General features: G+C 39.5%; 1 non-coding gene and 1 pseudogene across 1 annotated transcript; both read right to left on the minus strand.

Annotated features, from left to right (window-relative positions):
• Positions 1-5,885: 5,885 nt before the first annotated feature.
• Positions 5,886-6,302, minus strand: LOC114900423 (annotated as a pseudogene).
• Positions 6,303-9,960: 3,658 nt separating this feature from the next.
• On the minus strand, positions 9,961-10,032 carry TRNAE-UUC. The gene has a single exon. It is a non-coding gene; the product is annotated as a tRNA-Glu (tRNA).
• Between the last annotated feature and the right edge of the window lie 6,934 nt (positions 10,033-16,966).

Here is a 16,966-nt window from a genome sequence, read left to right on the forward strand (position 1 = left end):
ACGGGCTTCTCATTGCGGTGGCTTGTCTTGTTGCAGAGCATGGGCTCTAGGCTCACAGGCTTCAGTAGTTGCAGCATGTGGGCTCAGTAGTTGTGGCAGGTGGGCTCTAGAATGCAGGCTCAGTAGTTGTGGCGCACGGACTTAGTTGCTCTGCGGCATGTGGGATCTTCCTGAACCAGGGCTCGAACCCGTGTCCCCTGCATTGGTAGGCGGATTCTTAACCACTGTGCCACCAGGGAAGTCCCAAGAACACTAACAATTTATCTTTTGATTATCTGAAAGAAATATGGCACATTTGAGGAAGTATAAAGCACAAATGATAACCCTGAAAAAAAAAGACGAAGAATGGCTATTATTATGATCTTTATATTTACAGATTTCCAAATTTGAAGATCATGTAAACATTCCTTTGGACAGTTTCAAAATTAGGATGTATATCAAGTCTCATTAGGCATGTACTCAAGTGCTAAGTGGTGGAGATATATCTAGAACACCAAGATGGCACCATGATAATGAAAGAAAGGGACTTCCTCAAAAAACTTATTATCAAAAATGAAAGCTTTAAAAATGTGTATGCCCCTTGATGCAGAAACTTCATGATCAAGAATGCATCCCAAGGAAATATAGATACACGTGACAATTTTCTTTGAGGGTATTTAGTCAGTTTTATTTATAATTAAAAAGAGAAAGAAAGAAAAACTAGAAATGACTCACATTTCCATCAATAAGTAGTTGTTTACATTAATTGTGCACACCCATACAAAGGGAGACTATTTTAATGATACGGGATAGGATGAGGGCCATTTAGTGCAGGAAGCAGGGGGAGGAGTATGGTGAACATTTCTACTTTCTTGTAGTCTGGAAAATTCTCAGATAAATGAAGTTTATCTTAGAAATCTTTCAACTTTCCTTTCTGTTCTTCTCTCTCCTTTTGGGTTCTAAAATCCTCAAGCTAACTCAGTCACTATAACACCTCTATGTCACAAAGTTATGTAGACTCATCTCTCCTAAACTGTTATGATTCTTCCCTTCATTCACTAATAAATCCACAGAATCTCTCAAAAGATTCTGGGGTTTTGTTTGGATTTTTTTTCACTACAATCACAACATGGCAGCAGTGCTGGGATTCTGATGAAGGGTTTGTGTTACTGTTTTCTAAGAAGAGATAATCTAGAAATTAAGTGTTTGAAGTCAGTGAGTGCCTGCAGTATTTTTCATAGAATCAGATCACATTTGTTCTGTGCACGAGCAGTAGCAAACAACTGATATTTTTAGTGGCAAATTGTCCCACTCCTACACTGGCAAGGCAAATCATATGCAGTTAAAAGTAGAAAAGGGAGTCAAACACTTTGAGGCTGCTTGTTAAGGGGTTTCCCTTTTTGCAAAGAACATGACTAATTACATCTGAGTATATTTTCTCTTAATTTTTTAAAGCACTTTTACATCTCCTTTCATTGTATCCTTATAATCACCTGTGCAGAAGGTAGGTGACGTACTATTGCACCCATTTGAGAAATGATGAAACCGAGACATAAGGATTTATTTGTAGAGCAGTAATAGGACGCAGGGTGACTGACTCTGAGCTGGACATTTTCTCTTATAGATCACAAGCAGGAGACCCCTCTAGCCAGTAAATTATTACTATAGAAGTGAGGTAGAATGTGAAACAATTCCCAGGGACTCAGCTTGGGCTTATAGTTTTACAGTTCCATTAAAAACAAAAACAACAACAAAAAAACAGGGCTTCCCTGGTGGTGCAGTGGTTGAGAGTCCGCCTGCCGATGCAGGGGACACGGGTTCGTGCCCCGGTCTGGGAGGATCCTGCATGCCACGGAGCGGCTGGGCCCGTGAGCCATGGCCACCGAGCCTGCACATCCGGAGCCTGTGCTCCGCAATGGGAGAGGCCACAACAGCGAGAGGCCCACATACCGCAGGAAAAACAAAAAAAAATCAGAGCAGCTGTTTGTCTTTGATGGAGACAAAGAAATGGAAGATTTTCTATGCTGAGGTAATGATACATCTAGACCAGTGGTTTTTAACCAGGGGCAATTTTGCCCCCTCCCCTCAACCCTCCCCCAAGGATACCTGGCAATGCCTGGAGACATTTTTGATTGTCTTAACTGGGAGGGAGTATTACTGGCATCTCATGGGTAGCAGCTAGGCCTCCTGCTAAATATCCTACAAAGCACAGGACAGACCCCACAACAAAGAATTACCCTGTTCATAATGTCACCAGTGCTGAGACTTGAGGAACCCTGCTCTAGATGTCTCTCTGCCTTGGTTAATGGTGGTTGGCATGCTCTCAATTAGTCACATGTTCAGTCTCTGCCGTCAGAATTACATAAACTAATGATGGGCAAAACTTTTAAAAAGAGAGTTCAATAATGTGTTCCCTTTCTGTCCCATATGGTTCTTCCTCTTAATTCTTCACCCCCTCTCTCAATCCTTGCTCCCCAGTTGTCATCCTCCCCACCTCCCCGGCTTAATTCATATTTCTGTGTTTCCCCCAGCCTTTTCCTCTTTGACATCAAACTGATGTGGTACCTCTCCACTCTGGCCACTCTCACTTGCTCTCTGACTGAACACACAGTCTGGCAGAGACTGGGTGATGGATGAAGTTGCAGGCCCTTGGAGGCACCACCAGGAATGCTGACTGGGTCTCTCTTGGGAACTGCCTATCTCAGAGCTTCTGCTATTAGTTTTGAAAGTCTGCCCAGAGTGCCTTAAAGAAAACCCACAGGCTAATTTTCCCGAAAGCAGAGTAAACTATGCTTCTCTTGGGAGGAGGACAAACAATTATATTCCATACTGCCCTACACATTGTAACCCTATTTGCTTAATATTAGTGAACTATGAATAGGTAGTCTCTGGACATTCAGATATTTTCAGCTTGCTCTTCTTACACAGTGGCAGAATTGAATGTACTAAATAAGAGGAGCAATTAGAGTATTAAAGAGAGTTCCTGATTTGGGGGAAAGGAAGGAGGTAGAGAGGGCCAAATTATTTTGGTATTTTATTTTCCAAAAGAATGCTGACATGGATGAGAAGCATTATCCACATCTCAGTAATAAAGATTAGAACTACATATCTTAAAGAAGTGAATTCTTGAATGTGATTGGGCTAACCACAACTATTTTAATCAGTCTCATTAGGATTGGCTCTGAACTAGGTAAAATGTGTCAGTTTCTTCAGCTGAATTTTCATCTAGCTCAGCAGTTCTCAAAGTGTTGCCCCCATACCCCTGGGCCCTCGTGAGATGCTTTCAGAAAATCTGAAAGGTCCAAATTTTTCTCATAATGATATTAAGAAATTATTTGCTTTTCTTTTTTCTGTACCACTCTCCTCACTCATTTTGCAAAGGAATGGTTATGAGAACCCCTGGTGCCTTGGCACAAGTCAAGCAGTGGCTTTCAAGTGTACTAGTTTCCAATGTCTTCCTCACCTCCATGCACTCGCAGTAAAAAGAAAATTCAGTTTCACTTAAAATTTTACTTAAGATCCTGTTGAAGCAGTAGAAATTATTAATTTCTGTCAAATCTTGACCCTTGAATACCCATATTTTTAATATTCTGGTTGACAAAATGGGAAGTACACATAAAACACTGTGGCTACATATTGAAGTACAGAAGTGCAGTAGTTGTCTTGAGAAAAAGCACTGTGCAATTGTTTGAGTTGCAAGCTGAACTAGCCAATTTTTCCATGGAGCACCAGGTTTACTTGGAAGAACTACTGAAATACAAACTATGGTTATTCAAACTTGGGTGTTTGGCAGAACGTTTCAAAAAATAAATGAAGTGAACCTATTATTTCAAGTGAAAAAAAAACCTACAATATTTTCTAAAGTTAAAATTTGAGTTTTTAAGCAAAAATCAGAATTTTGGAAAACTTGTATCCACCACTGTGAGTTTGACAGTTTCTGAATACTAAAAGACTTTCCTAATAAGATGAGTGGTGATATTAATTAATGTGATTGTATAGTATTGTATAAGGAAACGTGTCAACATTGGGAAGACCTGAATAAATCTTTGTACTGATATTTTTGATATAACCAATGAATAATGTTACCAAATCATGGATGGGTGGATGATTCATTCAAAGTGCAAGACAGACCAATGGATTTTAATGTAGCAGAGTAGAAGTTCATTGATGTGAACTTTTTGTTCACAAAAAAGCAATGAACCAAGTTTGTTGGTTTCGGATTCAGACTGCAAATAACCTTTAAAATACCACAACTTACTGGGTTTTGGTGTAGTATCAAATAGTCATATTAACAATTATCTGAAAAGGCTGTTAATATGCTCCTTCCTTTTCCAAATACATATCTATGTAAGGCCAAATTTTCTTCATATACTTCAACCAAAACAACATGTTGCAACAGATGGAATGCAGAAGTAGATGTGAGAATCCAATTGTCCTGTATTAAGCTAGACTTTAAAGACCTTTGCAAAATGTAAAATAGTATCTCTCACCTCACTAATTATTCTTTGTTTTAGGGAAAAATAGCTCTTTCTCACAAAACTTAGTTATGTTAACATGTAATGAATGGGTATATTCATATTATTTTTTTTTTGGAAGAAAAATTGTCTTATTTATTTTTAAAACCAAACCACTAGGAAAATATATCACAGTCTTGAAACAGCAAACAGACAGGCTATATTATCAAGTCATAAGTTGGTAAAAACACAACAAGGTCCTTAATAAAACGATAAGTTGCCCAAACTGGGGCAAGAACAACACGTCGCAAAAGTGGTATTTGGTGATGGGGGGCTGTCCCGTTTTTTGCCATAAAGGAGTCACAGCTTGCCCCTAAGTTGCTTACTTTTTCTCCTTTGACCTTCGTGTTGCCAAGGGATTGTTTCAACAGAGTTCTGTTGTTACAGGGGGCAAAGTAAGCAATACTGGGTTTAGGCTTTCATTCTATTTTGTTATATGAAAACCAGATTTTTCCAAAGCCAGTGCTTCATAACTCTCTTACTTAAGCAGCTAACAATTCCTCTTTTGCTGTTCATTCCTGAATACTAACACATAGCACAATCAAAATCCCCTTTCCCTTCAAGGGTGAGTGTCACTGCAAGATTGTCTTGTCACTCGGCTGACTCTGCTGCAGACGGACTCAGGGCTCATCATGGCTGCCAGTCAGAGGGAAGGTTTGCTTCCCCTACCATTGTGATAGCGCTTCTTATATTTTTGCAGGGTCTCCATGCTGAAAGATGTCATGTGTGAGAATTTTAAGAAATGCGCATCCACATTTTGATGGCCAGAACTGAATATCCGCAAGGACCCTTTCAGAGTTTTTATCCAAACTGCCTCTCCCAACTCTACATCTTAAAGTAACTTCATGCCCTTGTACATAAAACAAAACCAAGCAAAACAAATCCCCAGAAGCCCCCTTTCCCCTTCTAAATTAGTGACCTCATGGATTTTGTTTTATTTCCAGTTTGTGGGAAATGTTGTAGCGATCCTTCTGGTAAACAGGAGGTTGGCAACAAACAGAAATACCTCTCCTCACACTCCACCAGCTCATAAGCAGGTCAGATGAACCTGCCAGCCTGCTGGTATCTGTGTACTAAGAGGATGTGGTACCTTGGAGGGCTCTGGTTTGGTACAAGGGAGACTCCCTGTTGCCAGGATAGCACTTGCCACGTGAAATTCAGGCTCATAAAAACTCTCCTGTGCTATCTCTGACCCAAATTTTAGCACCAGTTTTTTTCACTTTCTAGGATTCAAACACAAAGGAACCAGTGTCCAGAGGCAAGTGACATAGGCCTTAAACTTGCTGCCATCCTTAATTTCCTCATTCATAAACTTTCCTTAGAAAACCCGAACCCCCATTCCTCTTTTTAAATAGATTCCTGCCTTCAGCCCCGATGGCCAATAGCAGACATCTATTTCCCAATGGATGAGAGAGACTCCTTCATCTTCTTGGTCGTGGTTGGGATGAGGTTCATGTGGTCATCCACACACTTGGTCACACAGCTCTCCAGCTGCCGTTTCACCTGAAGCTCTTTACTCCCCGCATCTATTGAATCTTTGGCATTGTTGTTGCAATGCATAGTGCACCGGGCCAGGCTGTCCTGGAACTTCTCCAACTCGCTGGTCACCAGGGCCTGGGCTTGAGCCAGAGGTGCATGGCAGCGCTCAATGCACTGGTGCACTTGCTGCATGGACGCCTGGCTGTCCTCACAACAGCCGGCGCTGCACCAGTACGTGAGGCCCTGCATCTTCCAGATGTTCTCTCTCTCCAGGCTCTTCATCATAGAGTCCACCGCCTCCTGCGCGCGGAGCTGCTGCAGCTCCGCCATGGCAACCCTGCGCTGCTTCCTGCCGCGCCGGCGCCCACATGGACTCCCGCGCACGAGCCCCTATTAATATTATTTTAAAATAGGTACGTAAAAACTTTCTGTTTTAATTTATATTACAGTAAATGTTAATAGCTAAAATCCACATCACAAAGGGTGTAAAGGGGTCCTGAGAACAATGATTTGGGAAGCACTGATCTAGAGTACCATAAATTGCAGTATGGGCACTGCAAACGATCTCTTCAAAGCAAATATGGGCTATTTCCTTTCCTCATTTAAAACAATAATCATTACATTTGGATAGTGTTTTGTACCCAAAGTGCTTTTATATGCATCAACGAATTAATCTTTTGAGTAATCTTATAGGTCAGGTATTGTTTTCTCCATGTTATTAAAAAGAAAAGAAAAGAAAAGAGGTCCAGAGCAATCAGGCAGTTTATCTTAGGTCAGAGAGACAGTAAAATAATGAGATCTGACCTAAGATTTTCCAATTTTAAATTTCATCATATTTTTGAAATACTACCATATAGGTTCAGAAACTGTTAGAAATTATTAGCATGTGAACAATTCAAATTATCATCAGTTTGAAAAAGGGGTTATTAAATTACTTTCAGGTGACCAATATTAAACTCAAATATATTTTCAAATCATATTGGGTTTGAGTTATGCTCTTTATGTTGACATGCAGATTATTTCAAATTCCGAATTAGTAATATCTAAATGAATGGTTTTTAAAACCTCTTTATATCTGTTCATTGTATTAGCTTTAACTATGAGAAACTGTCAATATTCTCTCTCTTTTTTTTTTTTTTTGCGGTATGTGGGCCTCTCACTGTTGTGGCCTCTCCCGTTGCGGAGCACAGGCTCCGGACGCGCAGGCTCAGCGGCCATGGCTCACGGGCCCAGCCGCTCCGCGGCATGTGGGATCTTCCCGGACTGGGGCACGAACCTGTGTCCCCTGCATCGGCAGGCGGACTCCCAACCACTGCGCCACCAGGGAAGCCCTTCTCTCATTTTTTGACATAAAAATGACAACTTCATGTGGCTCAACTTAATGCAATTTTGAAAACACAGAAGATTAATGAAATCTTTTAAATTAGGTTAAAAATTATATAAAAAGTATGAAAAAGTATAGACTGAATAAAAAGACAGCCTATGTAAAAACCCCAAGTCCTAGTCCCATACCCCAGCATTCTGAGATAACTGCTGCCAACAATTTCCTGTATATCGTTTTACAAATTGTCCATGGACACACAATCATACATATATCTGCTAAAACATACACACAAGTGGAATCATACTAAACAAACTACTCTGCAAATTGCTTTTTTTGCTTAATATGTTTGGATATCATTTCATTTGATTCATATATGTAGTTCTATTCCTTTTTTAAAGTTCTATTAATCTATTAGAGGATGTACAATAATTGACTACTGAATTTAAAAAATATTGACAATAATATATCCATACGGTAAAATGCACTAATCTTAAAATTTATTTTCTGCATGTGTATATACATGTGCATGTACATTAATTTCTACATGTATATGTATACCTGTGTAACTGCCACCTATATCGAAGTATAGAATATTCCCAGCATTCTAGAAGACTCCACCAAGTTGATTTTTGGGAAGGAAGAAATTTTCCTCTGTTTTTCTAGGTTCTTCTGACTGGTCTAAGAATTAAATTGACATGAGACATACTAACAGGAGAAAATCACACAGAAGTTTAATAACATGTTAACATGGGAGAGACCCAGAAAAACTGAGTAACTCTTCAAAATGGCTGAAGCCCTCATCTTAAATACCATCTTCAGCTAAAGACAAAAGAGAATGTTGGGAGTAGTGGTTTGGGACTTCAAGGGGGTGGAATGCAATTTACAGGGAGATGGAAAAGCAAAAGTTTGGTAAATAAATGTTTGCTGGGCCATACAGAGACAATGGGACACAGGAATTTTAACAAACAGACTTTGCTAGGTTCTTCCCTGTCTGTACACCTAGTTCATATTACAGTTATCTATGGTGATCGCTCCTGTCCTGGAACAGGTCCTCCAGCTACATTCTTTAGGCAGTTAGGGGGAAGGTCAAAGATTTCTTCCTGAGTCTTTTGGGCCTTGATTGTTTTCAGCTCAAAATAATCCACATACCGGAGAGACCTTTTGGGGGGCAAATTTTGCTCCCCAGCTGTTCCCAGCCAATACCACCCCAACCCAGCCACCATTATTCTGATTTTTATCAACATAGTTTGATTTTGTCTGTTCTTAATCTTCATATAAATAGAATCATACTGTACGTTTTTGGTATGTGAGTGCCTGATTTCTGTTGCTCAACATCAGTTCTCTGAGATCAATCCACATTATTGTGTGTAGTAGTAGTTTGTTCCTTTTTATTGCTGTATAGTCTTTCATTGCATGAATTTATCCATTCTACTGTTGATAGATATTTGGTTTTTTATTTTTAAAGTTTTAGATGTTATGAATAAAGCTTTCATGAGTATTCTTTACACGTCTTTTAGTGGACATAAGCATTCATTTTATTTGGTATATTTTACCAAATGATAGAATATACCAAATAAAATATTCCAATTTATTTTTTGATGCTTTAGGAACTTTTGTGTTAACCTTTTAAATATTAATGATTATTGCAAAAGTGCTACAGATGGTCTAAACCTGGGATGACTCTGGAAGTTTCTTTTAAAAATAAATTTTTGCTATCATGTGTTTCTTACCATTTGAGAGCTTAAATTAATGTTTTTAAATCAATATTTTACCTAATTCAGATCTTTTAAATAAAACATTATTTCAGTAGCATATCATAAGTAAAACAAATAAAAATTGAGAGTACTATATCACTTCATTTTTACCAAAATGACACTCAATAGTAATTTTTAGCAAATTATTTTTTTGGTTTAATCTTTAAACAAACTACAACATTTAGAATAAACTTAACAAACTTAACTTACAACTTCCAACAAACTAACAAACAAACTTAACGTTTAGAACAATCTGACATTATCACCTGTGTCTAAACGTAAACATGGTTCTGGTTATTCACTGCTTGAAACTACAATTATTAATAAATTAATATTACTGGAAATAGGTTTATTAGTATGGTTTCTTTCTTTTGATTAAATACTGAGTGACCGAAGTATATTTTTAAAGTAAAGTATCACCTGTGGTAATTTATGGATGGGGAATTTTTAAAAACACTGGAAACCATACATTGCTCTCATGCTCTAGGTGTTTATATTAAATTGCCTACTTGACACTTCTGCTTCAACATCTGGAACTCAAGAGTTCTAAAATGGAATCCTGACTTCCCACCCCTTTCTAATGTACTTCTCTCCTCTCCCCACTTCCCACCTGTTCCTCTTCCAGTCTTCCTCACTTCAGAAAAAGGCTCACCCAGTTACACGTTGCTTAAGCCAGAATCCCAAGCTTTATTTCGGATTCCTTCCTCTTCTTACATTCCACCCATCAGGGAGTTCTGTCATTTCTCCCTCATAACCATCTCTTATTTCTGCTCTCCTTCCCCTCCTCAGTGCAACAGTAGCCCAAGCCACCAGCTTCTCTTGCCCAGCCCTCCAAAATAATCTCTTTTCTGGTGATGGTGGTTTCACTTTTTTTTTTTTTGGCTGCGCCACAAGGCTTGTGGGATCTTAGTTCCCTGACCAGGGATCGAACCTGGGCCCAGGCAGTGAAAGTGCCGAGTCTTAACCACTGGACCACCAGGGACTTCCCAGGTGTTTTCACTTTTGACACCCTCTGTCTGTTCCCCACAGAGCAGTGAGAATAATTTCTAACAACATAAATCAATTTTATTCTCCTGCTTACAACTCTTACCATAACATCTGAGAAAGAAATTCAACTCATTACCATGGCCCACTAATCCAGAGTAATGTGGCATCTACTAACCTGTCCCACCCCATCTGGTGCCATTAAGCTCTAGCTACGTGGCCTCCTTTTAATTCCTTGAGCTTGTCGTGCAAGCCCTTTCCCACCTCATCCCTTTTCACATGCAGTTCCCTCTCCTTAGGAGACTCCCTACCATCTCACATGGTTTGCTCCTTCTCAGCATTCCATTCTCAGCTTAACTCTAACCTCCTTGGAGTGGCCTTTCCTTATCACCTGATCTAAGTAGCCACTATCTTCTATTCTCCTACTCTATTTTTTAAGTAGCACTTACCCCAAATTGTAAATATATATGTATTTTCTTATTTATTATCTTCTTTGTTGCATCAGTTAAGATTTGGTTCAACTGCCAACCAAAATACAGTGGCTGGAAAAGATAGTGGTTCATTTTTCTCTCATATAAACGAAGTTTAGAGATAGGTAGATCAAGGTTAGTATGATAGCCCTATGATCCTAAGAGATCTAGGTTCCTTCTCTCTAGCTACTCCACTGAATTCATCATGTGGCTTCTACCTCACAGTTCAAAGTGGTTGCTCAAGCTCCAGACCTCATGCTTTTATTTCCTCCATCAGGAATCAGGAAGGTAAATGTGGTCTTTATGCAAGGTGGGGGAGGTTGTAAACACAGTTAAAAGTCATGAGTTCTTTAATGTTGGTTCAAGCAAAGATTAGCAATTGGTGTTAAAACTATTTTAGGTAAATGGCTGATGAGAAAAGGACCTCCATAAAGTGCCCCCCAAAACTCTACACAGATTTCTTTTTGTCCATGAGGAGAAAAAAGTAGCTTTATAGTGGAGGAGTCAGGCCGTCATCAGTTTAACCCAGTACCATAGTCAAATATGCTGTGCCTCTTGATGTGACTGAAGTACACAGTACCACCTGTGATGTAATCTTGCCAAAAACGTTTGAGTCTAATTGGACCTTTTGTTATAACTTCCAGTTTTACAGGAATTACAAGGAAAAGAGAAATGAACTAAATGATACCCTGAGGAAGCAATCAGACAGATTGAGGAATTGGAACAATTGTCACTGTCTCTGTCTCTTTAATATTTCAGTATCATGAATATAGGGACTAATTTATTTTAAGAAGACTGAGGGAACATAACAACTAGATGTGATGTGTGGTCCTCAATTGGATCCTGGTTTGGACTAACCACCTATAAATGGCATTGTGTAGAAAAGTGGAGAGATGTCAATGTGGGTGGGTATTAAGATATGATATACTGTTAAGGAATTATTAATAATCAGCTGTGATTATGTTATTTTGGCCATGGAGGAAAATGTTCTCAATTTAAAGGATGCATATTAAAATTTAGGGGAAGAATGATGACTTCTATTTACTTAAAATTCTTCAGCATAACAAATTGGGGGTTTATTTCTCAAGAAGAAGGGGATAATGGATACTGGGGGCCAACAAGAAGTCCACCACTAGACTGTAAGCTGTATGAGGGCAGGGACTATGCCTGTTTTGCTTCCCACTCCATAACCACTGTGTAACGCAGGGCCCAGCATGGAGTAGGCCCTTCATATATATTTTTTAAATGAAGGAATAAATGAGTATGGGAAAGAAATGCAGAAATTACCCATGACTTCCACTAACACTGAAAATTCAGCAGACATCGCTTAAGAGATCATGGTACTTGAAAAATAAGTACAACTGAAACATAACCATGTGGTATAATTGTAATTAAAAAGATAAGAACAACTATAAAACTTCAAAAAAAACCCCCAAATCCCAAAAGGTAGAAAACATTAAAATGGTAAAATAATAATGAGCAGGTATTATTAATTTTATTGCCCTGTACCTATTTCTTTTGGAGTCCAGGACATTGAACTGGCATTTTGTAATAAAAGAAAAATAACCAAATATGAAAAACTAAATTCCATGTGTTTTTCAGGAGATTGTTAGAAATTCAAGTAGATATTTTTCTTCTCCTTACTCCCCACCTTCTCTCTTCTTCCTACTCCTGCAATAGTAAGATAGCCAGTTCTCTCTTCTTCCTACTCCTGCAATAGTAAGATAGCCAGACACCCACTGAAACAGAGCAAGACCCTGCAGGGCCTTCCCAGGGACAGACCCCCAGTGTCCCCTAGTTTGTAAAAAAACTTTAGCCTCCTAGGCCTTCCCTGAATTCCAGAGAGCAAATTTAATCAAAGGAGTGAAAAAAACAAACAAAAAATCCCCCAAAACACCAGCAGAAACAAAGGAAAACAGTCAAGCAAGACAAAATAATAATAGTTCAGCCATAAAAACAAAGTCAAGGACCTTTGTTCCTCCTCAGGGGCTATAGATAATATCCTGAGCCATATCCTTGAGTTGTTTTGCAGATACTAAAACTCCCACCAGATAGAAGAAGCTAACTGCATGATGACCATGAGCATGTAGTCCCCAGATGCTGGAGCCTGAGGATTGATAACACTGACCCCTGTAACATCACCCTGTTACCTCACCATCAACCAATCAGAAGAATGTCCACAAGCTGATCAGGCAGCCCTCGACCCTCTTCCTCACCTTGCCTTTAAAAATCCTTCCCTGAGAGCCATTTGGGAGTTTTGAGCAGTAGCTATCCATGTGTCTCGCTTGGCCTTGCAATAAACACTGTACTTTCCTTCACCATAATCTGATGTCAGTAGATTGGCTTTATTGTGCTTTGGGCTGGTGGACCCAAATTGGGTTCGGTAACACCATTTGCTGGCTGTATCTCCTACTGATTAGCCAAACACATTCCAGGAGAGTTTTCTCCTTTCTGGCATCTTTAATTGAAAAGTAATAATTAAATTTTTACTATATGTATGAAGTTATTTTTTAAAAAAGAAAAAAACTGATTAAGTCTAAATCATAGATCGTATTCTCAGGGGGTCAGGAACAACACAGATAAAACAAAAGTAAAAAACGCCAAAAATACCTTATGTTTCCCTCGTGCTTTACAAAGAACTTTGAAAACCAAATTTCATTTATTCCTGAAATGATACCTTGCTGCAGGCTGAATAACAAGAGATTAATTGACTTGCTCAAGGTCCTCTCCGTAGTTAGAAATCTGGTATCAGAAGCCTTGTTTTCTGACTGTCCCACGTCTCTTATGTATGGCACTACCTTCTGAAAGCCAAAACTTAAGACCAGCATTGCATTTTTGACTCTGCAGTGTGCCAAGGACAACTAACTGAGCTACCTTATGATTGAAGTACATTTTGACTTAGAGATGATTTCTAAAGCTTTCTGTGGGATTTTTTCCCCCATTTTTCTTAGCAACCACGAAGCACCACTTTATTTTCTCTGTTCTCCTGGCTGAGCTCCTGCAGCTGCACCCAATGTGATCATCCAGAGAGAAAGAAAACCTCCAACTACCATGAATCGCGCTTAACCCAATAGGAGAACATTGCGGATTCTACTAGGAGAACCTCAGCTAAAATTTCCTCCACACAGCAAAGCTGTGAAATGCATGCCAGCTGAAAGTGGCTGGTAGCTGGCATGTATACCGTAGTAATCCCTTAGGAGTAGAAAAGAATCTGTGATTTTGAGTGGTGCATTTAACATTATCACCACCTACACATTCAGTTAAAAGCTGTTCATGGCTGAAGAGAAACCCCTGATTCCCTCCCACGTCATATCTCAGCTTCGTTTTGGTGTGAGCTGTGGGCGGCTTAATCAAGAATGTTTGTACCCTTTACCCAGAGCAAACATTCCCATAGTGCAACACTTGTAGGTTCCATAAAATAGAAAATCAATTTAGTAATATTTAATAATAAGTAAATAATAAAAATATAATAAATCAAAAAAAATATCTTCCCTGACTTTCCCCTCTCCTTTATCCCCTGTATATCACTAATCAGCCCCTGAGGTCTCTCCATTTTTTTTAAGTCCCTCAAATATATTATTTATTTCCACTCTACCACCCTTGTTTAAGTCCTTTTCATCTTTAGTACTACAAAAAAAACCCAATGAAATACTCTTACTACCCATTTTCCCTTCACTTTCTCCAAGTTATTCTTTTCATGTTCCAGATAGTTTTATTGAATCAAGTTCTTTTCCAGCGCAAACATACAATGACTTGTAAAGCCTTAACTGCTCTGACATTCCAGGTCCTCTAGAATATGGTCTCCCCTTACCTATGTGACCTTATCTTCCTTTCCTAATAATAATTATTATTATTTCCTAACAACAATAATAATTGCTATTAATTGAGTACCCAAATCGCAGACTCTGTTATGTGCTGTCCCTGTTCAATTTGCTAACGCACACTCTTGCTCCAGCTAGTCCTGTGTCCGTATGTCCCACGTCGGCTTTGCTCTTTTCTATAGTGTGCTCTATTTCTATATCTTCTATGACCCCAATTTCTACTAACTAAGATGTTTAATACCACCGTATGATTATTTAGTCATTTCAGGTATGTAAATTTACCTCCTGTAAGTTGTAATATATTGGCAGACATGGATGGGCTTCAAAGGGTGCATGAACCATTTAAGAGAGTATGTTTTGCATTTGTGCATTTTTTTCCTAGGTCAGGAGATCTCATAGGATCCCAAAGAGGTCCATTGAGGGGGTTGAGTTACTCTCTGGATACCAAGCCATACTGTCAGTCATTCCTACTTAAACATAGGAAATATATATCTTATTGCATACCCTATGATCCTGCACCGTAAAAAAACTTCTAGCTAAGGTGCATGCGCCTGAGTTTTTTTTAAAATTAATTTATTTATTTATCTTTGGCTGTGTTGAGTCTTCCTTTCTGTGCGAGGGCTTTCTCTAGTTGTGGCAAGCGGGAGCCACTCTTCATCGCGGTGCGCGGGCCTCTCACTGTCGCGGCCTCTCTTGTTGCGGAGCACAAGCTCCAGATACACAGGCTCAGTTGTAGCTCAAGGGCCTAGTTGCTCCGCGGCATGTGGGATCTTCCCAGACCAGGGCTCGAACCCGTGTCCCCTGCATTGGCAGGCAGATTCTCAACCACTGCGCCACCAGGGAAGCTCTGGGCCTGAGTTTTAAAATTCTGATCTGTTTTTGCACTCTATATTAAATGAGGTGTCCTGAATTTTGATGTGGTAAATACTATCACTATATGCAGAGCTTATTTCAACAATAATTTTAAATTAAATATTTTTGAATAGGTAATACAATTACACAATTTGAAGGTCAAAACGACATAAAAAGGATAACCAGAGAAGTCTCACTCCTACCTGCCTTTTACAGATAATGATCATCAGAAAAGATTTTAACACCATAGATAATACAATAATGCCTGTAGCTACATTCATCAACGCTCTTTTGTTTGCAGGTAACAGAAATTTATTTCATACCAGTGTAAACAACAACAAAAAAGAAATTTCTTTAAAGAATGGAGTATCTCAAGGAAGGCAGATAGTACAGCCAGGTTTCAGGAAGGATTAGAATCAGGAGTTGGGGATCCGTCAAGAACACAAGCAGCCAATTCTTGTCTGACTTACTGTGCTCATTGGCTCCAGTTCTCTCTCTTTCTCTCTTTCCAGATTGACTTGGTTGCTTTGGCTTCATAAGGCCAAACATAGCTACCCCCTTGCTCTTGAGCATACTCATCCTCAGTTCAGGTGACCAGCCCAGCTTCTCATCTCTCAGGGCTAATTCTTAGAGACAGACGGAGAGACAGAGACAGAGAGATTGAGGTGTTGTTTGGCCTGACTAGGGTCATGTGTGCATCCTTGGTTGATCAGCTCTGGACAGGCGAGCAGGGAAACGATACAAACATAAATGCCAGGGATTCAGCCCTGTGTAGGGAAGTTAAAGCAAAGGGGTGTGGACCAGCCTAATATCCCCCAAAGTGCCTACTAATGCAGTCTTGGTCAACTAGCTTTTAATTTTCATGGCCCTGAGGCCACCTTTGGTTCAGATAGGTACCCAGTGCTGATGATCTCTTTTCGTTTTGGCAGGAAGCAACCCAGAGTATGAGGAGCATACTCTCCTGAGACCTGGAGGACTGCTTATCCTAATTTTTTTTTTTGTTTTTTTTTTTGGCCGCACCATGCGGCTTGCAGAATCTCAGTTTTCTGACCAGGGACTGAACCCGGGCCATGGCAGTGAAACCCCAGAATCCTAACCACTAGGCAACCAGGGCACTCCCCTGCTTATCCTATTTTTATTTAAAGTTTCCCTGGGTTAATTCTCACACTAGCTGATGCTTCTATTATCACCTCTGGTTACCTCCTGGATGTCTCCTAGTCAGGAACAAGGACCACTGCCTAATCACCAATTATAACAGCGCAGAGTAATGTGTAATTCATACCAGATCCTTCCTTCCATCTCTGTTTTGAAGAAGGTGGGGATGAATGCCACTAAGAAAGACAGGTATTGCCTAAGTAACAATACCAAATTTTAATACATAAGGAATATGGCTCTAAAGCACTTACATGTCATAATGGTGCTAAATGAACTTCACGGATGTTATTTCTTCTCAATACTTTTCTTATCTATGAGCTCAGCATGGTATTAGTAGAAGCTATTTGAGAAAAGCAAAAGAGATACTGTCTTTTTAGGTGAGATTTTCCAGCAGAACGAATGTTAGCAGTCTTCCATCCATCTTTCCCTCCTTACATCCTTCCTTCCTTCTAAATATAGCAGCATCTTCTCAGAACTTCCCAGGACTTGTACTGTCTGAAATTCGTATTTCACTGCATAAAATATCCTACATAATGTTTATGAATAAAAACTAAACTGCATAGTATACTTCCATGTGCTCTTATAAGTATTTTATGATTACTCAACTAATCCTTGAAACCAGTCTTTGAAGTGG

This window comes from Monodon monoceros, unplaced genomic scaffold (assembly GCF_005190385.1).
Source record: "Monodon monoceros isolate NGI ecotype Baffin Bay Population unplaced genomic scaffold, NGI_Narwhal_1 Super_Scaffold_19, whole genome shotgun sequence".
NCBI lineage: Eukaryota > Metazoa > Chordata > Mammalia > Artiodactyla > Monodontidae > Monodon > Monodon monoceros.